The sequence below is a fragment of the Leucoraja erinacea genome, chromosome 8 (genome assembly GCF_028641065.1).
Source record: "Leucoraja erinacea ecotype New England chromosome 8, Leri_hhj_1, whole genome shotgun sequence".
Taxonomy (NCBI): Eukaryota; Metazoa; Chordata; class Chondrichthyes; order Rajiformes; family Rajidae; genus Leucoraja; species Leucoraja erinaceus.
In genome coordinates, this window is record NC_073384.1 from 58216307 (window position 1) to 58243455 (window position 27149).

At 39.3% G+C, this 27149-nt stretch overlaps 1 protein-coding gene across 2 annotated transcripts in view; it reads right to left on the reverse strand.

The window, feature by feature from the left end:
- The window catches only part of ppp2r5a (protein phosphatase 2, regulatory subunit B', alpha isoform), a 111097-nt gene that overhangs the window by 83072 nt on the left and 876 nt on the right, over positions 1–27149 (reverse strand). The gene's annotated exons all lie outside the window — the stretch shown is intronic.

Consider the following 27149-nt stretch of genomic DNA (forward strand, 5'->3'; position numbering starts at 1 on the left):
TGCTGCTACCATCACGCAGAATGTACCATCAAGCCTGACGTTGCACAGCATTAGGTTCAGGAGCAGTTACATTTGGAAACAATGTTTAAGGAGGAACTGCAGATGCTGGAAAATCGAAAGTAGACAAAAGTGCTGGAGAAACTCAGCGGGTGCGGCAGCATCTATGGAGTGATGGAACTAGGCAACGTTTCGGGCCAAAACCCTATCTTCATTTGGAAACAACCTATCTTGACAATCAGAACACTACAGACCACCTCTTGCACAACCATGGACTTATGGTTACATTGTTTATTTTTTTCTATTTCCTCTGCTCTATCAGAAAAAACAAACCAATCTATCCATTCTCTCTTTATAACTGAAGGGGTCCAATGCAGGTAACATTCTGGTAAATCTCGAGCCAAAGCCTCAACACTTGCCCTTAAAACACATCACTTGCACCTCAGAACACAGCCACTTCACTCCATGGTTACTTCTTATTGGCTGCTGTCCCCCTCTTGGCTGGCAACATACTAGTTCAGCTGTGTCCACTGCCCTTTTAAATCTTCCTGCTGCTGGTGAAACTAGTACGACGACTAGGATTGGAGAGGGATGGTGAGAGAGGAGATGCAAGGGTTACTTGAAGTTAGGGAAATCAATATTCATACCGTTGGGTTGTAAGCTGCCCAAGTGAAATATGAGATGCTGTTCCTCCAATTTGTATATTGTCTCACTCTGACAATGGAGGAGGCCCTGGATAGAAAGGTCAGTATGGGATTGGGAAGGGGAGTTAAAGTGGTTGGCAACTGGTAAGCCCAGACGGACTGAGGAAAGGTGTTCAGCGAAACGATCGCCCAGACCACTCTTGGTCTTGCCGATACATAAGAGTTCACATCTGGAACAATGGGTAAAATAGATGAGGTGCAAGTGAACCTCTACATAAGCTGAAAGGACTGCCGGAGTCCCTAGACAGTTGAGGGAGGAGGTAAAGGGACAGGTGTTGCAGCACCTGCGGTTGCTGGGGAAGGTACCTGGGGAGGGGGTGGTTTGTTTGGGAAGGGACGAGTTAACCAGGGAATTGTGGAGGGAACAGTCTCTGCAAAAAGTGGAAAGGGGTGGAGATGGGAAGATATGACTAGTGGTGGGATCCTGTTGGTGGTGATAATGTCAGAGGATTGTGTGTTGACTGATGGGGTGAAAGGTGAGGACTAGGGGGACTCTGTACCTGTTGTGAATAGGGGGAAGGGGAGCAAGAGCAGAGCTGCGGAGTAGAGAGACACATGTGAGGGCCTCATCTATAATAAAGAGGGGAACCACTGTTCCCTAAAAAATGAAGACATCTCAGACATTGCTGAAAACTGTATTCAGCACACTATTTTTCTCTTTGTTCTACCTGTTGTACTTGTGTATGGCTTGATTGTATTCATGTATACTAATTAACTAATTTATTTGGATAGCATGCAAACAAAAGCTTTTCACTGTATCTCAGTATACATGACAATAAGAAACCAAACCTTATTGCACCATTTTACTTGCCATTTCAGGATGTGAAGAAAAACAAGTTGGGGTTTCAGGAAAATTTCCAAATCGTACCCATGCAATACTCATTACAAACAATCAATTTTTTGAAGAAACCTTCAAGGGAAATTTGAACTTGCATGACAAAAGGAATAATTTTTCAAATTTACAGAAAATGCATTAAGAATTGAATTTCAAAGGTCTGCTGATGACAATATTTTTCTTCTCCTAATTTGTCTATTTGAAATTCTATTCCAAATTGGATAGACTTGCAGCATTAATCACAATTTCTAATATTTCCTTTGAACTATTTCTGCAATGCATACGATATTTTCCAAGTTTCAAATGAAAGGTGTTTATTTTGGCACTGAAATATCGTTAAATGTGTCTTTCAACCAAATGACTGGAATAGGTTTTTTGATGTTAAGAATGGATATGTTCAGTATCATTCATATTGGGGGTAAAAAATCAGAAATAATATCAATTGGGAAGGGTGAATATTGTCTTTTGTGGTCATCTCAATGTAATCTCTCAAATTTGTAGGCAGAAATAAATACAAGTAGAAACATAGAAACATAGAAATTAGGTGCAGGAGTAGGCCATTCGGCCCTTCGAGCCTGCACCGCCATTCAATATGATCATGGCTGATCACCCAACTCAGTATCCCGTACCTGCCTTCTCTCCATACCCCCTGATCCCCTTAGCCACAAGGGCCACATCTAACTCCCTCTTAAATATAGCCAATGAACTGGCCTCAACTACCCTCTGTGGCAGAGAGTTCCAGAGATTCACCACTCTCTGTGTGAAAAAAGTTCTTCTCATCTCGGTTTTAAAGGATTTCCCCTTTATCCTTAAGCTATTTAATTCCATTAAAGGGTTACACAAAATAATTTGTGCGGTTGAAGGTATTACATTGGCATGCATTGGCAATACCTTTGATATGGTGCCGCTGGTGAGGCTACTAAAAAAGATGAGAGCCCATAGTATCAGCATGAATAGCAGTTTGACTGAATGGTAGAAAGCAAAATATGGCAATAAAGAATTATTTTTCTGGTTGGCTGGCAGTGACTAGTGGTGTTCCTCAGGGGTCGGTGCTGGGATCGCTACACTTCACGATGTCTATCAATGATTTGGATGAGGGAATTGAAGGCTTAGTGACCAGGTTTGCAGATTAGTAAGGGGGTCAGGGGTTATGGGGGAGAAGGCAGGAGAATGGAGCTGAGAGGGAAAGATAGATCAGCTATGATTGAATGGCGGAGTAGACGATGGGCTGAATGGCCTAATTCTGCTCCTAGAACTTATGATAGGAGGCACGGATAAAAAACAGAAAACAAAATTGGGAATAAATGGGTAATTTTGAATTGGCAATCAGTAAGTGGATGGCTTAAACAGGTTTCAGTGCTTGGACTTCAACTACTTAAAATGACTTGGATGAAGGAACCAAATATTGTAGCCAAAAAGCCAATCACACGATAAAGTAAGTTATCATGCAAATGGATGTAAAGAGATTAAGAGAGTTGGAAAGAGGTAGACTGATGGGATGCATGCAAGTTATGCACTTTGGAAAGAAGAATTAAAAAAATATATATATTTAGACAGTTTGAGGTCAAAACAATGCAAAACAAAAGGAACCTTGAAGTACATGAAACATAGATTTGCTTTAGCATGCAAGCTAAAAATTAGGGTGGCTGATGGAACATGGCCTTTGCTACAAGTGACAACTTTACAAGGCAGAAGTTAGTGTACTTGGAGTATTTATACTCTTGCAACACATGGAGTGTGGTTTTCATCTCCACACTTATAGAAAGATGTGCCTACATTGGAAATAGTCCAGATAAGTTCATGATGCCAATTTCTGGAATGTAAAGATCCACTATAAAGGAAGGTCGAGTCCATATTCATTGGAATATAGAATTAAAAAAAGGATACCCTACTTCATGTACAGGCATTGGCAGCATGGATGCTGAAAGGATGGTTCTCCTCGTGGGACTATCTAACATAGGGTGCATAGCTTCAGAATAAGGGTCAAATATTTCAGATAGAGGTGTGGATGAATTTATTCTCCCACAGGATCATGAAACTTTAAAAAACACAACTCACTTTTACCCAACTTGAGGCAATACCCTAGTGAATCACTTTTGCACTCTTTCCAGCACAACCACATAATTCCTGTACTGTGACAACCAAAACTGTAAACAATACTCCACGTGCAGAGTAACCAGCATTTTATGGTTGTAGCATAACATTGAGAAAGAAATATGACACACCATTATTCAAAAGCTCAAGGGGAAAATCCAGCATCCATACACGTGACAAGGACAGTCAGCATGTAATCTTGTATCCTCCTTATGAAGCAGATCACATAACAGTACAAACATAGAAAATAGGTGCAGGGGTAGGCCATTCGGCCCTTCGAGCCTGCACCGCCATTCAATATGATCATGGCTGATCATCCAACTCAGTATCCTGTACCTGCCTTCTCTCCATACCCCCTGATCCCTTTAGCCCCAAGGGCCACATCTAACTCCCTCTTAAATATAGCCAATGAACTGGCCTCAACTACCTTCCGTGGCAGAAAATTCCAGAGATTCACCACTCTCTGTGTGAAAAATGTTTTTCTCATCTCGGTCCTAAAAGATTTCCCCCTCATCCTTAAACTGTGACCCCTTGTTCTGGACTTCTCCAACATCGGGAACAATCTTCCTGCATCTAGCCTGTCCAACCCCTTAAGAATTTTGTACGTTTCTATAAGATCCCCCCTCAATCTTCTAAATTCTAGCGAGTACAAGCCGAGTCTGTCCAGTCTTTCTTCATATGAAAGTCCTGACATCCCAGGAATCAGTCTGGTACAAAGACAGAGTTCAGTTTACTATGCAATAAGTGCAACAAATTAACCAAACAACAGAAAAAATGAGACAACACCAACGGGGTTTGGGAGATAGGTATGAGATATGGCTAGAGATATTGTGAATATTTAAATGGGATTTATAGAATAGTGAGAATGGCAGACGGGATGGATGGAAGGAAACCGTATCCCCAAAACAAATATACAATTAGTATTAATTAAAAATAGCAGTATGTTTAAAATGTACAGGGTTGATAAAACAATAAATCCCTAGAACCTGATGACATACAATCTTTGAAGGATGCAGCTATGGAGAGAAAAGATGCATTGGTTACCATCATTCAAAAAGTCCAGATTCCGAATAGCTTCCAAGCACAGAAAAGGGTAAAAAAATTATGTATTTCAAGAAATTTAAGAAAGTTGGGAGACAAACCAAGGATCCAGATAGCTGGTATCAGCAGTGGGGAAAGTTATGGATCTATTATTAAAGCGGTACCAAGGCATTTAGAAATAATAACTGATGGGCAGAATAAAATTTAATTTATGAAAGTTAAATCATACTTCACAAACTGTTACAGCTTTACAAGGTTTTAGGTAGCAGAATAGTTAACAGTAAAGCTATTGATGTGATGTAATGATGTTTTGATCTACAATTATTTCTCTCTGTAACATTGTCGCTAAGAGAATAAGGAACACCAAACTTCTTGCATAGCATCTGTTGGGCACAAGTCATTGAACCTGGTTCACTGATGATAGCAAGTTACAATATGACTCATTGGTATCTATTTCTAGGTTGACAACTTGCAGGAATTCGCAAGATGATTAAGAAGCCAAAAGTCCAGCTTTTGACGTAACAGTCAATAGCAGAGGTTTCCAAACTGAACTTATTGTATGACTCCAACTAGATCCACCAGCTGCCCCAAATACTCAACAGAATGTTTGTTTAATATTTTGACCCATTCATGTCCAAGAACATACAACATTTTCAAATTATAATCTCCTTAGTTCCACTCATTTTGTGGTTCTCGTGGTTAATGAGGCCAAGCTGGGAATCAGATTGTAGAAACAAGGAATGGCAGATGCTAGTTTACCAAGGAAGCACATAAAATGCTGGAGTAACTCAGCGGGTCAGGCAGCATCCCTGGAGAACATGGACCTCTAAAAAGGGTCCCGTCCTGAAACATCACCTATCTTTGCTCTCCAGGGATGCTGCCTGACCCACTGAGTTACTCCAGCATTTTGTCTTTATGTGGGAATCAGATTCTTCTACACGAGGCCAAGAGTCTTTTATCGTCATATTCTTGAAAAGGAACAATGCAATTCTTATGCAGCAGCACAACTGTCCTATATGTAAACACAGGACTCGGAAAACACCATACAAAATAATAAAAACAAACATAACAACAAACAAACACGAATAGTGCAAAGGTAAAACAATGCCCCAAGTTACAGTAGGTCCGAGTTTATTTGGAGGTTGTAGTGTTTAATAGCCTGAGGGTAGGTAGTGGCTGACTGGTGGAGCATACGTAGTTTGAGAGGTAGAGCATTCCTTCAGCCGCTTATTGCAGGGCTTGTGTTCACTCCCATTGTATGGACTCAAGGTTCTCAATCACATCCCTCCTTCATCCTTGAGCAGTCATGGGCCAAAGATTCACAGGAGTTATTGTGAGTTTTTTCACAGAGTAGATCGTTTACACTATCCTTCTGTCTCTCTGCTAAGCCACCCCCCTGGCAGAGGACAGAATAAGGAAGTAAAGCAGGGGGGGCAATGATCACTGCTACCCAATAGGTTGTGACAACACCAGGTCTGAAGCAATGATCTTCAAATACCTGTTTTTCCAATTATCTAAATTGGTGCTTTAAAGTCAGGCACCACTTTAAAAAAAAACAATTCTAATGCAGAGATGTATCTATTACAGGTAGAATGTTAAGAACAGGTGTAAGAAAGAACTGCAGATGCTAGTTTAAATCGAAGGTAGACACAAAATGCGGGACAGGCAGCATCTCTGGAGAAAAAGAATGGGTGATGTTTCGGGTCGAGACCCTTCTTCAGACTGTAAGAACAGGAGTCACTTAAAGAGTATCTCATGTTTATTCACTCATTGCTGCCACAGACCCAGTTTGGCATCAACTAGCTTGGTCAGTGGTGGTCGTATCCAGTTGCTTGTGCTGACACACACTGACGTTCCCCACCTAAAATATATTTTGTGCTCTTGCTACTCAATTGTGCTTCTTCCTTTTGTTGTCCAACATGGAGAGCACTTATGCATTTATTCGAGGAAAAACAGTAGCTGATATCAGGGGGAGCTTTCCTAATTGCCAGTACTGACAATGCCACGAGACTTCATAGGGTCTGGAGTCAATGTTGAGGATGACAAGAGATTTTCTCATCCAACATTACACTGTGCTCTCCATAATGTTTGGGACAAAGACCCACCATTTATCTATTTGCCTCTGTACTCCACAATTTGAGATTTGTAATAGAAAAAAATCTGTAATTTCTACATGATGAAGCCAAAATGTATACAAATACCCTTTAATAAAATCTGACTGTGCACTTTAACCACATGTGATTTTTTCTATTACAAATCTCAAATTGTGGAGTACAGAGACAAATAGATAAATGGTGGGTCTTTGTACCAAACATTATGAAGGGCACTGTAGCTCTGTGCCACCACCAGGACGTACTCGCGATGGATGAATCTAGCACGTTGGCTGCCTTCTGTAAGCATGACTATGTCCTGTTGACAATATATACATGAGTCACCTAATGCTTGTGCGTATTGACTTCGCAAGGCTTAGTATGCTCGGAGGAATTTTGTCATTTCCAAATTTGGATGAGCTGGAAAGGTAATCCTTAAGTACTTGTTTGTGTAAACATATTTTTCTTCTGGACCCTTACTGTGTGACAATCCCACCCAAGGTACAAGTCACTGTATCGACAACTATAATACACCAGTGCATCTTGCATCAGAGTTTTTTCCTCAATAGGCATTTCCATATGTCAATGTAGGGAAGGAAACTGAAATTTTAGACTGCTGATAAATCCAAACCTTTCTCCATCAAAGCATCATTGCTGTGTTAATGGACATCAAATATTCTTGTATCGGTCAGAGAAATGGACATGATACAAGGGAAAGGAAAGCTTGAGTCAATCAATTGTCACAGGTCCCCTAATATAGTTCGTAGTCCAGACACCTCGGCTTCTACACATGCTTGATTTACGCGTTTTTTATAATATCGCGCTTGTCTAATTGCTGCTGCAGTTTAATTTACGCACTCCTATTTTTGGAAATAACACGCTCTAATTTATGTCTGCCACCGTATGGCAGTATAGTCCCGTGTGGTGCCTGGCACCTGTCGGATTTACGGGCTTTTTGATTCACATGCTGCTTTTCAAGCACGTTTAACACCCATGTAAAACATGAGGTGCCTGTATTTCACATCATGCCTGCAGTAATGCCATACAACATCTAGCATACTATTGACAGGATTTGTATCTATATTATTTTATTACCAGTTTTTAAATAAACTTTTTTTTTAAAGGTTCTTATTTTTTATTTCACTGTGACCTTTTTGCTTACTTAGATGGACTTGGGCCAAGCTTAGAAGAAAAGGTGCATGAGAAACTATTAACAGCCTCTGCATTGTTAGCTCCAGTCTCTTGGTTACTAGTTTGTTAACTTAACTGATTGCATACAATTAAAATGCAGTATAAAGTTTGGCATGACAAGTTGAAGTCCAGGTAATTAAGTTGCTTTCAATTCTGCAGACACTGCTGATATTTTGAATTCATTCCAGCTAATGATTAACTCTTTCTCGCAACAAACAATTTCAAAATAATACCACTCAAGTAATTCAAGAAGCTCCACTCTCATATGGAACAAAGATTCAGCCACCTACATCAGCCAATCACCAAAGAGGAGATATTGGCAGTTTAAAATCACATTAAGGTTGAGAAGTCCCCATGACCTGAACAAGTATATTCTATGACCTTACGGGAAGCTAGGGAAGACATTGCAGAGGCTCTTTTGGAAATATTTGTAACATCTTTAGCCACAGGTGAATTTCCAGACAACTGGAAATGTGGCTAACATTGTACTGTTACTTAAGAAAGGCAGCAAGCCAAGAAACTTCAGTGGTGGGAAGGTTGTTGGAAGAGATTCTGAGGGGCAGGATCTACTAGCATTTGAATAGGCAGAGACTGATTAGAGATCGCTAGCATGGGAAATCCTATCTCACTAATCAATTTGGGGCAACACAGTGGCGCAGCGATAGAGTTACTGCCTTACAGCGCCAGAGACCTGGGTTCGATCCTGACTACGGGTGCTGTCTGTGACCGCGTGAGTTTTCTCCGAGTGAACCGGTTTTCCCCCACATTCCAAAGATGTACAGGTTGTAGGTTAATTGGCTTCTGTAAATTGTCCCTAGTGTGTGGTTTAGAACGAGTGCATGGGTGGTCGCTGGTCGGCAGAGACTAGGTGGGCCGAACGTTCCACGCTGTAATTGTAAACTAAAATCTGATCATCTTTTGTAGAGATCACCAAGAGGATTGATGAGGGCGAGTTAGTGGATATTGTCCATATGTACTTTCGCAAGGCCTTTAATAAGATCTTGCCCAAAAAATGGGCTGCATCTAATTAACAAACTTTTGTTATCTCATCCTCCTATGATATAGTTCCCTTGCTTTAGTATAACTGCATGTCCAAAACATGCAATGTGCTTCTGAATTGTGTCAATTGATTAGTGATCCTCAATTTGAAAGCTGACTTTATACTTTACATTCCAATATTTCAGAAAAAAACCTTTAAAGTAAATGCAACCGCAAAAATTTTTTATAATCATCACCATCACCAACGTGCAACTTTATTTCCCTTCTTCTCTCTCCAAAGTCAAGACAACTGAGAAGGGAGCAAATAACCTCTACTCCATTAAAAAAAATCGTATGTTAGCATAAATATACTGGCTATAAGACATGTAGTACAGTAGCAGCCTCACTATGGTTACAGTGACATTGCACTTCCGATTGGTGAAAAATCAGTTGATGCTTGTGAGGAAGTTCAAATATTAATTAGAGAGGTCTATCAGCCATGATCAAATATGCACAATATCACAAGGTTTGTCTATCCAATGTCCTCCTGACTTCCAGGATTGCTTCCGTTGGTTTACTCTAACCCTGATGCTTACTTCTGCTTGTGGATTCTGTATTGCTTGTCCATAGCAATGTATGCGTTGTCACATTAACTGTCAGCTTCTGTGTTTGTTCCTTACCTGGTTTCTTTAATATCTTGATTGCTCTTCCACTAACTGCCTAAGCAACTTCTCTAACCTTCTACTGGGTCAATCTCTGGTCCATAAATTGCTCATTCTCCAGTACACTAATGTAGGAGCTGGACCAATCTCCAAAACATATTTCTAACCACTGTTGTTGCTACGAGCATCACCAAGCTGCATTTTCATCTGTTTCAACTCGTCGCTAAACAAGAAATCCACATACAACTGTCACTTGGGTTTCTTCTTCCAGGTCCTGATATTGTACTCATCACTCAATGAAATCAGAAATGTGCTGGACAAACCAGTCACTTGGGCCAATATTGGCCAAACACAGAGCAATTTGGACTAAAGCCACTTTTCAGACACCATTGAAGGCAAGAGCACATCAAGTCTCCATTCAGGCATTCTTCATGAGGGTTTTGTCTCCACCACACTGTCAATCAGTGGCAGGTGTTCACGATTATTTGGATGGAAAGAAAATCCCAATCACAATTACCTTGATGGAGGTCTTTCCTAATTTAATTCATTTCGCATCTCTTCTACATCTCAGTTACAAGAATACACCAGCTTAACTAATTTCAACATTAATGAAATTTACCATTCTTGGCAGCACCCTCATAAATCTCCCCTGGATCTTGACAATGCTATCAGTATCACATATTTCCGGCAAGATGTTGCATGAACGATGTCCAATAAAACCCAGCACCTTGGATTTATTGACATGCAGTTCCAATGCAAATCCATATCCAAACATTTATGGGGCATTTACATGACTTGTTTGAATATCCAAATGCGTTTCCTCTCACTTTTCTGGGCTAAACTCTGCCAATTTTCACATAACCAATTAATTTATACCCTCCTGCAGTCTTTAGCTTTCTTCTCCATTATTAACCATGTAATCAATTTTAGTAAAATTTGCAGACTTCTTAAACGTGGCTTCCATATATAAGCCCAAAGCATTTTTTGCTTCTACATTCAGGTCAAAATGATTTGCATATATTATTAATAACAAGAGCATTGTATTTGTATTTGCAAGCAAATCTTACTGGAATCAATATCTGTCAACTATTATCCTTTGCATCATGCCAACGAGCCAACTTTCCATTTTCTCTTCGATCTTATAAAATTTTTACTTTTTTAACCTGGCCAATCGGCTACAAATTATTTATTTACCTTTATTGATCCTTTTTTTAAATAAAATCAAATCAAGTTAGTTCTGACTAGCCTTTTATTCATATCCATGCAGACTCTTCTTGAAGAATGTGAAACTTCAAGAATTATTTATAGTCAATTAGCGCTCAGAATATATATTTTTTAATAATTAACTTAATATCTTCCATTGATGTTAGGCTGACTGGCCTATAATAAATTAATGACCCATGACCTCAACATTTCTAGATAAGGGCCTATTTTGGCTCCCTTGCAATTCTCCAGCACTGCATGTAACCAAAATGGAATGAATGTCCATTTGGGTCCATTGGTGAGACCACACCTGGGTGGTCAGCATCATGTGGTTGAAAAAGTAGATGACTACACTCAGTTCAATACATAGGAAGAAGCCATTTTCCTAGTGTAGAGAACTCTAAAACTAAAGGGCATAAGTTTAACATGAGAAGGAAGATATTTAAGAGGGTCCTCAAATGCAACTCTTTCACTCAGAATGCAGTCCATATCTGCAATGAGCTGCCAGAGAAAGCTATAGAAGCAAATATGATAATGACTTTCAAAAGACATTTGGACAGGTGTATGCATAGGAGAGGTTTGGAGGTATTATAGATCAAATGGGACTAGCCCAGAAATTCAAATTGGTCGACATGCATTATTTGGTCTAAATTCATTGATTCAATGATACCTTATTGTCACATGTACCTAAGATACAGCAAAATGCCTTGTTTTGCGTACAACCCAGTAAAATTATATAGCAGACCTCACCTACACAGGACATGTTTCTGCCGCCAAAGCTACAAAAGTTCACCACGTAATTTTATCTTGTGCCTGCCGCTGAACATGGCAGCAGGTGTATTTTTTAAGCTAACAGCCTCCACAAAATCCATTTCAGTTCACATAGAATCACTGAGTTATTACTGCACATAAAGAAGCTGGCCTCTGAGCAAAGGTCTTTGGTGGCCAATGTGACAAGCTCTGAATTTTCCTCACTAAACCATTGCCTCTGCACTGGCTTCCGCTTTAAACCGAGATGAGAAGAACCGTTAAAACCGAGATGAGAAGAACTTTTTTTCACACAGAGAGTGGTGAATCTCTGGAACTCTCTGCCACAGAGGGTAGTTGAGGCCAGTTCATTGGCTATATTTAAGAGGGAGTTAGATGTGGCCCTTGTGGCTAAGGGGATCAGGGGGTATGGAGAGAAGGCAGGTACGGGATACTGAGTTGGATGATCAGCCATGATCATATTGAATGGCGGTGCAGGCTCGAAGGGCCGAATGGCCTACTCCTGCACCTAATTTCTATGTTTCTATGTTTCTATGCTTTCAAGGATGTTTTGTTTTTTTTAATTTCCTCTTCCATCTAACTTTTGGTCATTCAATCCAAAATTGCCACAGTTTGATATCTGTTTTGTTTGATAGTGCTCCAAATGACCTTGGGGCATTTTATTCAAGAAAAGGAGAAATGCAAATGTTGTTATTGCAGCTATTTACCACGTGGCTGGTGTATTTCAGTCCTCTGTGCTTATAAGGCCACAAAATGATTAGAACTGTTAGTCAATTAATTTGAAGTTTCATACTGGTAACTGATTTAACTGCTTGTAAAGTTCTATACAATTTCTATATAATTAGCTATTCAATGGCTGTTAATTGTGAATTTGTGAATCCTAGGGCCAAAATGGGTTGTTCCTTTACAGTGCTGTTCCATGTTCAGTCCCCAAAGCTTTTTTCATCTTACTTAACGTTACTGCAATCTTCAGGGTACCTTGCACGCACACCAAGATTCCTACTACTCCCTATGATTCTACCTCAATTGGGCACTTCCTTTCTTATTACATATCCCATTTAGTCTACATTGTAAATTATGAGATTCTATGTATGCCACGCTATTCTTCCTTCAATGAAAGATAAAGGCAAATATTTTAGAACAGATACTAAACTTGTTTTGTTCGAAAAAGTAGCATGGAAATATAGATCTCAATGCATGGAGAGGATTGTCAATTTTTCAGCAACTTACTTTCAAGTATGGCAAATTACACATTTGACTTCCAGAGAGCAAAAGTATCAAGCATTACATAAGTAGCTATGTCAATGAAAGATCATTCATCTTTAGTGCATCAATGTTTACAATTTTCTTTTGAAATGTTTCCCATCTGTGCTGCCTCATGCAAAACCCTTCACACTTGCTGTCAGATTAAACCTACATTTGCTGTTACAGATCTGAACTCTCCTGTATGCTGGATTAACCTCTTACATCAGAATACCCCAAAAGGCAGGAACACATAAGCAGTTTTTGTGCAAGATTTTCTAGTATTTTAGTAAATTTTCACTCACTTCATCTGTGAACCTGCACTACCATGGTTCACAATCAGTTTGAGCCAATTAATCAATATCAGTTTTTGTGCAATAAATGTATTTTGATTACATACCTTAAAATGTGATGATGGTACATTGTTAATTCTTCACCAGATCACCTCATTTTTATGGCATGAGATGGTAGATAAGGATGGTGAAGCAACGCAAACTCAGTGTAGCAACGTAACCACCAGTTCTGAATCTTTTTTGCCTCACGAGAATCTCACACAAGATTTACTGACACATCAGTGCATTGTTTTTCCTTGTAAACCTTTATGCATTTTTTAAACAAAAAGCAGATTTAAAAGTTTTTTAATGGAGATAAAGCAACTAACAATTTGGTAATTTAAATAACCAGATTCTGACAAGTGGAGTGCATAATTATGTGCTTACTGCCTCATCTGTTAATAAGTTTAGTTAAAAAAATGTCGAACTTGATTGACAACCATATAATCTCAAGGGACAGAATAAAAATAACTACAAGCTTTTCCCACTGAGAGTAGGGAAGATTCAAACAAGAGGACATGACTTGAGAATTAAGGGACAGAAGTTTAGGGGTAACATGAGGGGGAACTTCTTTACTCAGAGAGTGGTAGCTGTGTGGAATGAGCTTCCAGTGAAGATGGTGGAGGCAGGTTCGATTTTATCATTTAAAAATAAATTGGAGTTATAAGCATGGGAAAGGAATGGAGGGTTATGGTCTGAGTGCAGGTGGGACTAGGGGAGAATACGTGTTCGGCACGGACTAAAAGGGCCGAGATAGCCTGTTTCCGTGCTGTAATTGTTATATGGTTTTATGGTTATATGTGAAATGTCGAAGAATTGTATTTTGCTGTTTCTAACTATAACAATTTTTCTTGTTCCCACTGACAAGTCTCTAAGCTCATCCTGTTCTTCTTGCAATACTGATGAGAATTACCGCCATCTTAGCCTTAGGATAATGAAGGAGTGATGTCACTACCCAAAATCACTAACATTTCATAAATAATTGAGAAACCTTCTTCTCTTTACTTTCTCCATTCTGGATAGAAAACCGGCTGTGATATTGAAAACAAGGAATTGAAATAATGGATATTTTTCAGGCTGGAATGACGTCACTTGTGGATTACCCTCACAAATAGTTCTTGGCCCTCAATTGTTTACTAGCATGGCTACCTCCTCCACCCATGTAGAACGTGTCGACCATTGAAGTCACACTAGCTTTCACCCTGCCCTCAAATTCACCTAGACCATTTCTAACACCTTTCTTCCCTATCTTGATCTCTGTGTTTGCATCACACGGGACAGACTATCGACTGACATCCACTATAAACCAAATGACTCCCACAGTTACCTGGACGACATTTCCACCCATCCTGCCTCTTGCAAAGACGCTATTCCCCTACCCTCAATTCCTCTATCTCTAGTCCCAAGACGAGACTTTCCTTTCTTGGCCACCTTCTCGAGTAAACATGGTTTCCCCCCTTCTGTTATAGATGGATCCCTCAACTGCATCTCCTCTCTGTCCAATAGTCCTACTCTTGCTCCCTACTTCCCCCAAACAGAACAAGGATAGAATTTGCCTGATCCTCACCTTCACCCCACCAAACTCCACATCCAATACATCATCTGCTGACATTTTCATCACCTCTAATGTGATCCCACTACCAGTCACATCTTCCCATCCTCTCTGCTTGGCGCCATCCGCACAGAATGCTTGGTCCGCAACTCCTTGATTTATTCATCCCTTCCTACCCAAACCACCCCCATCCCAGGTACTTTCCCCGGCAACCATAGGAGATGCAACACCTGTCCCTATACCTCCTCCCTCGCCTCCATCCAGTGACCCCGCAGTAGTTCCAGGTGAGACAGAGGTTCACATGCAACTCCTCTACCGAGTGTTCCCGAAGTGACTTCCTGTGCATAGGCAAGGCCAAGCATAGCCTTAGCGACCATTTCACTGAACTCTCGCACACAGTCCACGAAGGCTGCTGGATCTATAGCTGCTGAACATTTTAACTTCCCTTCCCATACTGACCTTTCTGTCCTGGCCCTCCTCCATTGCCAGTGAGGCTACAAGCAGACTGGAGGGACAGCATCTAATGTTTCACTTGGGTGGCTTACAACCCAATGGTATGAACATTGAATTCTCCAATTTTAGGCAACCTCTAACCTACTTCCCTTCCCCTATGCAACCTCTTTTTCTCCCCTCATAATTGTATAAACTTGTTACAAGTCTTCCCTCTATCTCCGACACTCAAGAGCAAATAATCCAAGTTTGTCCAACCTCTCCTTCCAGCTAAAACCCTCTAAACCAGGCAGCATTCTGGTTAACCTCTTCTGCACCCCCTCCAATGTCTCCATAACATTCATATAATGGAGTGACCACACTGCACACTATACACCAAATGCAACCTAACCAAAGGTTTACAAGGCAGTAACATGAGTTCCTGACGATACTCAATACTCCAACCAATGAATGCAAGCACACCATATGCCTTCTTTACCACTCTCTCTACTTGTGTTGCCACTTTCAGGGAGCTATGGACTTGCACCCCTCTGCACATCAATGTCTTAAAGCAGGGGTCGGCACTAATGCGGCTCATAACCCGAAATCATCCGGCCCCAGGTGTACATTTATCCAGTAATTATCCAGCCCGCAGACTTCTGTCATCTCCGGTACCTCCCGGCCTGAGGCCGCGGCGCCCAGGCGCGGTGACGCAAGGAGGCCTGCCCTGGTGGCCGCAATCATAGATCACCTTTGGCCGCAATGGCAGAGTCACCGAGCAGCGCCAAGCTCTGGCTGTACCACATCCTGCGCAAAACCGCCAGCACGGCTGTGCACCTTCTGTGTCTGGGCTTCATTGTCGGGATCGGGGTTGTCAATAGGCCGGGGATGAGTGAGTGTGAGTATTTGAGCCACCGTCTTCAGGACAGAGCCATGGCAATGGTCCATAGGTACGCCATGTTGGTGAGTGCCCGTAACTAGAGGACAGTGCTCCGGTAACATCCTCAAAAGGGCGGGATCTATGTGAACACGTGATTTGATGCCTGCCATCCGGGGCGGGATCCATGTGTACATGTGATAGATGTGGCCCGCCATCCGCTCACAGACATGCATCCTGTGCCCTATGCTGAACAAGGTTGCCGACCCCTGACATAAAGGGTCTTGCTATTAACTGTATACTTCCCCCTTATATTGGACCTACCAAAGTGCACCACCTCACACTTGCTTGGATTCAACTCTGTTTGCCATTTCTCTAATTAACATAATTATCTCCTTAATTAACTAATTATCTCCTTTGACAACCTTCTTCACTGTCTGCAACTCCAGTAATTTTGGTGTTGTCTGCAAATTTACTTATCAATCCATTCACATTTGCATACCAGCCGTCACATACAACAAATAATCCTCCAACATTTTCGCCACCTCCAACGGGACCCCACCACTGGCCACATCTTCCTTTTCAGCAGAGACTACTCCCTCCGTAACTCCCTGGTCAATTTGTTCCTTCCCACCCAAACCACCGCCTCTCCTGGCACTTTCCCTTGCAACCGCAGGAAATGCTACACTTGTCACTTTACCTCCCCCCTCGACTCCATCCAAGGACCTAAGCAGTCTTACCAGGTGCGGCAGAGGTTCACCTGCACCTCCTCCAATCTCATCTATTGCATCCGCTGCGCTAGGTGTCAGCTGCTCTACATCGGTGAGACCAAGCGTAGGCTTTGCGATCGCTTCGCCCAACACCTCCACTCGGTTTGCAATAACCAACCTGATCTCCCAGTGGCTCAGCACCTCAACTCCCCCTCCCATTCTGAATCCGACCTTTCAGTCCTGGACCTCCTCCATGGCCAAAGTGAGGACCACCGTAAATTTGAGGAGCAGCACCTCATATTTCGCTTGGGCAGTTTGCACCCCAGCGGTATGAACATTGACTTCTCTAAATTCAGGTATTCCCTGCTTTCTCCTCCCCTTCTCAGCTCTCTTTCAGCCCACTGTCTCCTTTCTTCTTTCCCCCACCCTCACATCAGTCTGAAGGTCTCGACCGGAAACATTGCCTATTTCCTTTGCTCCATAGATGCTGCCTCACCCGCTGAGTTTCTCCAGCATTTTTGTCTACCTTCGATTTTCCAGCATCTGCAGTTCCTTCTTAAACACATTTGCATCCAAGTCATTTATATATATATATATATATATGTATATCACAACCAACACAGGTCTCAGCACAGATCCCTGCAGAACTTCACCGTTCACAGATTTCCAGCTAGGATAATACACCCTCTTTGAATAGGCCAGTTCTGAATCCAAACTATCAATTCATCCCATGCATCTTAACCTTCTGGATTAGCCTACCATGATGGACTATATCAAATGCCTTACTGTAGTCCATGTAGACAACATTTACTGCCCTACTACCCTCATCAATCACCTTCACCACCTGCTCAAAAACTAAAATCAAATTAGACATCATGACCTGATGCGGACAATGCCACGCTGACCATCCCTAATGATTCAATTCTCTTATGAACGTGAGTATATTCTATCTGATGTGAAGCTCACTGACCTATAATTTCCTTTACTTCTTTACTTCCACTTAAACAAGGGAGTAGCATTGGCTACCCTCCAGTCTACCAGTATCTCATCTTTGGCTGGAGAGGATATAAAAATCTTCATTGATCTTCAAAGGATACAAAGATCTTGCAAATCCTTGCCTCTTTTAATTAGCTGGGATAGATCCCTTCCGGCCCTAGGGATTTACCACCTTAATACTTTTCAAAACACCCTACAGCATTTCCTCCTTGATCTCAAACAGTCCAAGCATATCAATATATACCACACTGGCCTCACTATCCTGAGAGCCTACTCTTGCTCTTATGTTTCTTGTGTTCCTCTCCATCAGCAAAAAGTTTTGAAATTTAAATTCTTGCTCACTGCAAATATTATTGTAAAATGTTTAAAGTATAAATCTATGCTCCTGATAACTATTGTGAATATAAGAGTAAAAAAATGTGCTACTAATATGAATTGAGTGTTCATTTAATCTGCTTGGGACAATCAAGTCACTGACAAAAAGAGGAAACACAAGAAAAGCTACCAATTGCTAACAAGTAATTTTCTTCTCCACTATATGCCACATGGCTGAATTGAAATATCAAAAGTATTTGAAAAAGAACAATAAATCTGGACTAGAGTAGGAATCAACACAAAAGGTACATAATTAGTTAAAAACAATTTAAAAGAAACATTCATAGTTTTCTAATGTGCCAGATTTATTGCATTTAGCTGGCTTCAAATAGTCATTTGGCTTTATTTGGTGCCATGTTGAATCACTTTAAACCTCTAAGGCACTGGCTTGTCTTCTTTGCAATTACATCTATTTGTAAGCCCGGGTTAGGTCATCTGAAATGCAAACGCCCAGGAATTTGAAGCTGCTAAGTTTTTACACCGCCAACCCACTAATGAAAGCTGTTGCGTGGTCTCCCGATTTCCCCTTTCTGAAGTCAATTACTTTCTGAGTCTTGCTGACATTGAGTTTGTAGTTGCGGTACCACTCAGTCATGTGTTCTATCTCTCCCCTGTGTAAGGACCCGTTACCACCAGTAATTTGACCAACTACAGTGATGACAGAGGCAAATTTATAGATGCCATTGCAATCAACCAATCTGTTATGGGGCTCCACAAGTAGGCTCCCAGAAACTTCCATTTTTATTTTATTTTTCATTATATTTTAATGCTTGAAATGTCTGAAAATTTCAAGTTTTGTTCAGATACAAGCAACAGAACTGAACAAAACAGGAACAAATGAAAGTAATTAAAATCGATTCACAAAAAGAACCAAATGAAGTGTCCAAGTACACAAGCTATTACCAATGCAATGTAACAATATGCAGACCAGTTAAGTTTTAGAAAAAAATGATTTTAGTTTAGTTTAGAGATACAGCATGGAAACAGGTGCTTCGGCCCACCAAGTCCAGGCCTACCATCCATACAAGTTCTATATTATTCCATTAATGCATCCACTCCTTACATACTTGGGCAATTTACTGAGGCCAATTCATCTACAAGCCAGCACATCTTTGGGATGTGGAGGAAGGAGGAGCATCTGAAGGAAACCACGTGGTCTCAGAGAGAATGTGCAAATTCCACATATAAATCAAATCCGGATCTCTGTGTGGCAGCAACTCTATCAGTTGCACCACTGCACTGCCCTTAAATGAAAGAAGAGATTGGTCCTGTGTCCAGATTTGTAAAATGGTATCAAATTAGGAATGAGAATACATATGGAATTGATATTGGCAGATGCAATTTATTACAGATAAATGTTTTGTTACAAGATCTGGCAGGAGTAGTGTGTTTGATACACAAGTTAAGTGTTTTATATTTAAGAGATATCTACATCTTGGGGGTCTTAGCAAATAGCTCACAAAATCATAGGCTGGAACTTTTCAAAATTTCCCTGATACTGGTGTTACAGGTAAATAGGGTGGTGAAGTGTCTGGCATGCTAGTGTTCATCAGTCAGGGAATTGAGTATATAAGTTAGGACATTATGTTATAAACCAATGGTGAGGCAACACTTGAAGTATTATGTTTAGTTTCTGGTTACTTGACTATAAGAAGGAGGCCCTTAAGCTGTAAAGAGTACAGAGAAGATATACGAGAATGTTTCCAAGACCTGAGGTTCGGCAGGCTTGGGCTTTATTCCTTAGAGTGCAGAAGAGTGAGGAGTGATTTCACGCAAGTGTATAAAATCTGAGGAGAATAGACAGGGTGATGGCTAAAGTTTTTTTTTCAGGGTAGGGGAATGAAGAACTAGATGGCATAGCTTTAAGGTGAAAGGGGAAAGATTTAATAGGAATCCGAGGTCCAACCTTTTACACATGTGTATACAGAACCAGCTATCAGAGGAAATGGTTGAGACAGGTACAATAAATCACAAAATTAAAAAAAAGATTTGGACAGGTACATGGATAGGAAAGATATGGCGAGATATGGGCCAAACGCCACCAAATGAGTTGCTTAGATAACGCATTTTGGTCAGTGTGGACAAGTTGGGCCGAAGGACCCATTTCTGTGCCATATGATTCTATCTGAGATTTCCTACATACAAAGGGTCACATATGAAGGTTAGTAAAGGAATATTTTTAAAAAACAGGAATAGGGAACCATTTACTCGAAATAAAGATCGATGTGGCACACGGAAAAGATTATGAGCACAGATCATGGAACAAGAACGCCAACTTCCAACAGCACTGAATACCAACATGCATTTCTCTATCACCTTTAATAAGTCCCAGACTTTAGTAAAATAGCCAAAAAGCATATCATAGATGTTTCTCCAGCAAATTGTGACACAAATATGTCAGAAGATATCACACAAGATGAGAGTAAAAGCTTGGCAAAGTGGTAGGTTTTAAAGAACTTCTTAAAAGGAATCGAGGTAGAAAAACATACCAACATACAGATTAAAGGGGGGAACCTGAGAACACATGGTCTCAGCTACCAATAGCACAGGGACAGTGATGGACCAATAGACCATCACATTTAAGCCAGAGGAAAGTATTTGATAAGTAGAGATAATTCAATGTTTTGTGGGACATAAGTTGATAATAGAAAGGGAAAGATAAGTTTTCAGCCATTTCCCATGGATTGGTGGGGGTAAAAGTTGATGTTTCAAGAAGTGATAAAACAGGATCAGGGCAATAAATTTAGTGACACCAGTGGACCAAAATCACTTGGGGAGAAAATTACTAATTTAAATAGCAGGGTGACCAATAACATTGCTCATTGTCAAAAGGTTTGCCAAATGAATAGATACCAGCTAAAAAATACTCTATAAATCTTTCTGTAAAAAGAGCAAAAAAGTAATTCATTTACAAGAACCGCATAAGATCATTTCAATTTTAAACATCATAGACAATTAAATTGCCTTGAAAATAATGAAGATCATGAACATTTTACAACGCCACCTCCATTTACTGTCGGTATCTTTTTACAGCACACAGCTCCACACTTAATTCACGCAACCTTCTTCCTATACCTAGACCAGGACATGTCAAGGAACATATCAGACTTGTCACTATATTAGCTACAGAAAGTATGTAAAAAAAAGGAAAATTACTATTCCCTAAATTATATCTTTTGACTCGAATATATTATTTAAAAAACAGAAATTCTGCAACAAAAATATTTTAAAAATATACACATTCCCTTCATTTTATATCATAATTACTATAACAATAGGCAACAATTTCATCAAGAACACACCATCACAGTGCTTTAACAGAATTACCTCAAAAGCACGTAATGGATATACCGCAAAACCATTCTACAAAGTAACTTCAAACATATAGGAATATAATCGTTTAAATTTACATTGTTGATTTCATTCAAGCAGAAATTTTGAAAAACTAAAATATTCTTGAATCAAACAGCCAAATGAGCTGTTAGATTGTTCTGTGTGCTTACAGTATGTTGTTTCAGTAAAGCATATATAGAACCAAGTTTCATAAAGAGTTAATGCCAGGATACCTGTTTGCTAATGACTGCATTTCCGTTAACCAAACATCACATATGACAATGTCATCTCAAATTGGTTTGCCACTTTCTTAGGCTGACTATTTTTTGTATTACTTTAAAAAAAAAGTAATTTCTACCAGAGAATAAGTTCTACCAGAGAATTTGCAAATACATTGTAACACAGCACCCACAATAAATCACATTTATTCAAGCTAGCAATATGAAGAAGAAATTCTAACAGTAATCTAATATATTTTTAGTATGGTTGTTAAATGCACATCTGTCTATTTAGTCTAAACAATAATTATACTGATGTTTGCCATCATCACTCATCCAGGTCCTCTTAATTTCTTGAATTTTTAAAATAAAATGTAATTCCCCTTTCCCTGCCGCCACAAAAAAGTCAGAACAATTCCCATTAAAAAAAATTGACATCCATTTATGTCAATTTGATTAAAGTGTATGTCCCTATGTAGGGGGTAAAATGTAGGGGGTTTGGAGAGTTGCATACAATAAAGCCACAGCCCATTAAAACGGCTGACTATATTTATACACCAATCTGTAAGCAAACTGCAAAAACTAGCTAAAAAATGACCATTTTATCCAAAATCTTATGAACAACAAAAACATTTGAAACCATGACATCGACTCTATCCAAATATAAGACAGCACCCGTGATAATATATCTTGCCAAGGCGGAACTAAATAACCTGTTTAAATTAGGAATGCCTCACAGAGTGGATAAATCAGGAATTGGTTATGGAATTTCAAGAATAGATCAGTAATATCGTAGCAGTTAGAACTGGATTCATTGTACCATGTAGATCCAGTAGGGGGTGATAATAGCACTAAATCTTTTATTTAAATGGACAGTGGGCAATTATTTACGAAGGCAATGGACACTAATCAAATTCTGTGAACGTCTTTTACACTAAAAGCTGGATCATTGCATCTTAATTTAACTATTTGGGATCAATCTGTGATTGCAGACTGCTGCAGATCTTACCAAGTTATGCACATTTAACAGAGTTCATAAACTAATGCCAAGCTTTGTACTGGAAATCTTTTCTAATCAAATTTCTAGCTGATCAATACTATTGACCAGCAAGAAAGTAAAAACTTCAGGTGAATTTCTGCTATACGTTTTATGCAGTTTACGAAGGGAAGAGATTGAGAGAGGCACACCCGGAAGAAAGTAAGGGAGAAAGAGAAAGGTGGAGTTGACATGTTGCTGGTGAGTAGATCACATTGGGCAAAAAGCAATTTTGCACCAAATGAAAAGCATCAGAGTGTGATATCATCACATCGCACAACAATGGAAAAATGAATAAGTTTGCACCTTTAAAGAATTCAGAAGGACAGTCATTTTTTTCTTGGTAGCCAGAGTAGAAATCCCAACTGCAGATAATTACCATTAAATGAATCACATCTTCTTAAAGGCTTGTATTCAATAAATGAATGCACAAAAAAACTTTGGGCTTTCTTCATTTTAGAAAGCAAAACACTGAGCATCCAACAAAGAATAACATGCCAAAATGTTACAGAATCTGCCAATGTTCTGAACTTTACAAAGCAGAGAAAGAACTTAAAAAAATATTCACATTTCCCAAATGTTAAATGCAGGACCCTCACAATGCTCTACATGAAAAGGCATTTTTTTTAATATATGCATAACACAGATAAATGTACATAATCCCCAATATGAATTACTCTTCCTGCAAACTTATGAGGCAATCACAGATGATTACAAATTTCCAATATATCTCTCAAGTATTAGATTTGATTACCAAGATTTTCTGACTTTGGTGTATTCCAAGCGATTTAAACAATGTACTCTTGTGTAACTTCAAATAATTTACTATATATCCACAATTCACTTAGTCTCACTAAATTAACACAAAAGTAAACCTTTTTGTAGTTGGACACCAGAGCCTCAAACAGTGAATGAAAAACATTAAAATTACCAGCAAATGTAGCAATGTGATGAATATTTCAAGGTACTAGAGGAGACCAATGTCAAATGGCAGTAAAAATATGAAAGGAGATGTGTGTGTGTGTGCCAACAATTTTCTCATCACTCCAAAGGGAATATAAAATTAATTAACATTTAATATTTGTGTACATTGAAATTACAACATGAAGAGGAAGTTAATTAATTAATACAAGATAATTATTCTCAAGACACCATCACCAGGTATTTGTATAAAATGCCAGAAACTGTACTAAACATGCAAAATAAGATATCAAAAAGTTATCAAAATGTTTGTTGGACATCAAAAGCAATGGCAATAAAACAATCAAAATTCTACACAGCAAAACCATCCAGAAATATTGTTTTTATATCATGGCAATACATTTGTAATAGCCACTCTGAAATCACTTAATACTTCACTAGAGCAAGTTATCAACGTTCGCTGCAGTAAAATAATGCAGTTATGAACCTTTCTGTAAGCAAGTTTGCATCAAATTGCTTTGAATTCTATTCACCGCACTGAACAATGCCAAACAAATTTCTGCACTGCTCCCATGCACATATTAGGACAAATATTATTTTAATAGATTGCTTTCTAAAATGAAGCAACGCTATTACTTAAATCTTAATCTTACAAAACGCTTTATAATTGTTTCACACTGTTAGATTATTTTTCTATTAATTTAAAACCAGTTAATATTTTTAATATCTGAATCTTCTTGGGTGAAATCCAGGGATTTCATTTTTCGTTAAGCCTTCAGAAAAGAAGGTTTTTTGATTTTCAACATCAGTGGCTGGTCAGGAAGGGGGAAAGATGAGGTATCTAAACTTTTTCTGAACAAACGCAAGCTGAAATCTTAACTCCTATGTATTCTTGGTGAATGAGAGGTAAACACCTAAATATTTGCACTTTTCTAGCTGAATACGATATTTCTGGAATTAAATCTGTTCTGGAACAGATATTACTGCATATCTATGAATGACTTGGATCCATATTGCTCATAAAAAGCAAACTCATATTGGTCTTGAAATGCCTGCATCAATTTCCAATAGAAGTCACTCACATTAGGAAAATAAACTGGTCACATCCTGCTACATTTCATCTAAGCACAAATTCAATTTGCCCACCATGTATCCAAGGCTCTCATGCAGAGATCCTTTAAACACACTGGCTATTTTCCATGGGTCAGGATATGATTGTCATTGCTCTTGCAGACCAACAAAGAGCAGCTTCAAAGCGCACACGTCAGATTTTAACTTCTCTGAAAGGGTGTAAACTACAGTATGGTATCTTAAATGTCCCAATTCTGCCACAATTTTTGTGACTTCCAATTGGGTGTTAGTACTAAATAGAGCACAGTAAAAATACCTGAAGCCCAATTTGTAGGCATATTAGTGTTGAGTGGTAAGTAGTTAAATCACAATGACAATTCTGCATTGATATGGTAAGTTATTTTGAACATCAATCATCTGGGTTTGGTGAAGGTTAAAGCAATTATAGATCTCAAAGTGCAACTTTTTTTCTAAGGGGTGATTTGACAGAAATACATAAAATAATGAGACACATAAATAGGATAGTCAGAATCATTTCCCCAGGGAGGAAATGTCATAGCTTTAAGATGAGAGGGGCAAAATGTAAAGGTTGTGCAGGGCAATTTTGTTCTTTTTTTTAAAATACAGAATGGTGGGTACCTGGAACGTGCTGCCAGTGTTGATGGTGGATGTAGATACAATAGTGGTATTTAAGAGGCTTATAGATAGGAACATGGATATGAAGGGAATTTAGATATGGATCACTTACAGGCAAAGGAGATTAGTTTAATTTGGCATCATGTTAAGATTGTGGGCGGAACACCTGCTACTGTGCTGTATTGTTCGATATATAATTCACTTATGGGATGGAAAGATCATTGTCAAATTCACCATTTAAATTGGAACCATTAAATCCATTCTCTCAATCCATACACAACTATCGGTGACACATCTGACATATTTTGAATCCGTGAAATAAAGGCTCTCTCGTAAACCTGCTAGGTTAAGGAATTTCAACATTTGGACCAGCAATGATCGAGAAAATGGCCACATTTATCCCAGGCAGAATAAGGGTTCCTTGCAAAAAAACTTGCGTTCAGTGGCTTCTGCAGTAGGTGACATTCTCAGTGGTAAACATAACAGGGTTGTGAGGATCCTATGTAATTTAATTCTATGTGCTGATATAGAAAGCTTTGGCAATTAAAATAATATGATTTGACTGGATCGCATGCAAAGTTTTCACAGTATCTTGATACCTGTGACAATAATAAACCAATACCGATAACTATTGTCGTGCACACTCGTAGATGGTACGAAATGCATCCAGTATGGAGCAGTAACATTTGAATTCTGCATATATCAAAGAATTCAAAAGTAACAGAATTTGCATATTGCAATACATTCAAAGATAAATAGCGAATTAACTGCCCTAACTCTTAATTTGTATGCTTTTCTACTTCTACTACATGGCCACAAATAGCCTTTTCCAATACCTCCCCAATAGATAGGTTTTGTTTTAATCCATCATCATAAACAAAATAAAAGTAACATGCAGTGTCTTCTCTTTCCAGTCCTGTATTACTAGAAATGTTGTTCTTCAAGAGCTTTGGACACTTCCCATTACTTATCCACGTATTAAAGGTTTCAAAGGTCTTTTATTGTCACGTGTACCAATGATATTCGAACGTGTTAGCAAACATAACAGCAATTTCCACATGTGCTTAAAGCACCAAGTACATGTATCTATCTTATCAACACTTCTTTGGAGCCTACAATTATATTAGATTGTCAGACTGCTTCACCAAAATCCATATCTACTTTAGTGAAAATTTCCTGATTGTACTGGGTCGCACCTACCGAATACCACCACTAATTCCAACCATCTCTTTGGCAAACATCTGAGAGTGTTCAGACTGCAACAACAGTGGTAATTTTAATTTCAAGAATAACTTCTGATTCCATATTACTATTTACAGGCTTGGCTCACCCACTGCGAAGACTCTGTCATCCACATACCAGTTCCCACTATATTTGATTATTCCAATGGAACCCTTAAATCTTTTTTCTGCACTCCCCAATCTACACTAGCTCCCAGTTAAATTCCCATTTTAGAATTCCATCTGTTGATTTCTAATCCCTCCGTACCTTTGTAATTTCTTCTAACCTTAAAAGGTAGACCCTCAAATACAATTTTAGCAGTTCCATCTCTATCAGCCAGAGCTTTAACCTTTAATGCCCAAAGCCAATGGTCTGGGGCAAAAGCACTTGGTCAGGAATAGCAAAATGGCCAAGCTTTGTCCTGTCTGTCCTCCCCACCCACCCCAATCAGTCTGAATGGTCCCAACCCATCGATCCATGTTCTCCAGAGATGCTGCATGGCCTCTTTTTGTGCCTTTTTTTGTAAGCCAGCATTTGCTGAGTTCATTGTTTCTGCTGCATAGCAAAATATACTTATTACATGGTACACAAAAATGCTGGAGAAACTCAGCGGGTGCAGCAGCATCTATGGAGCCAA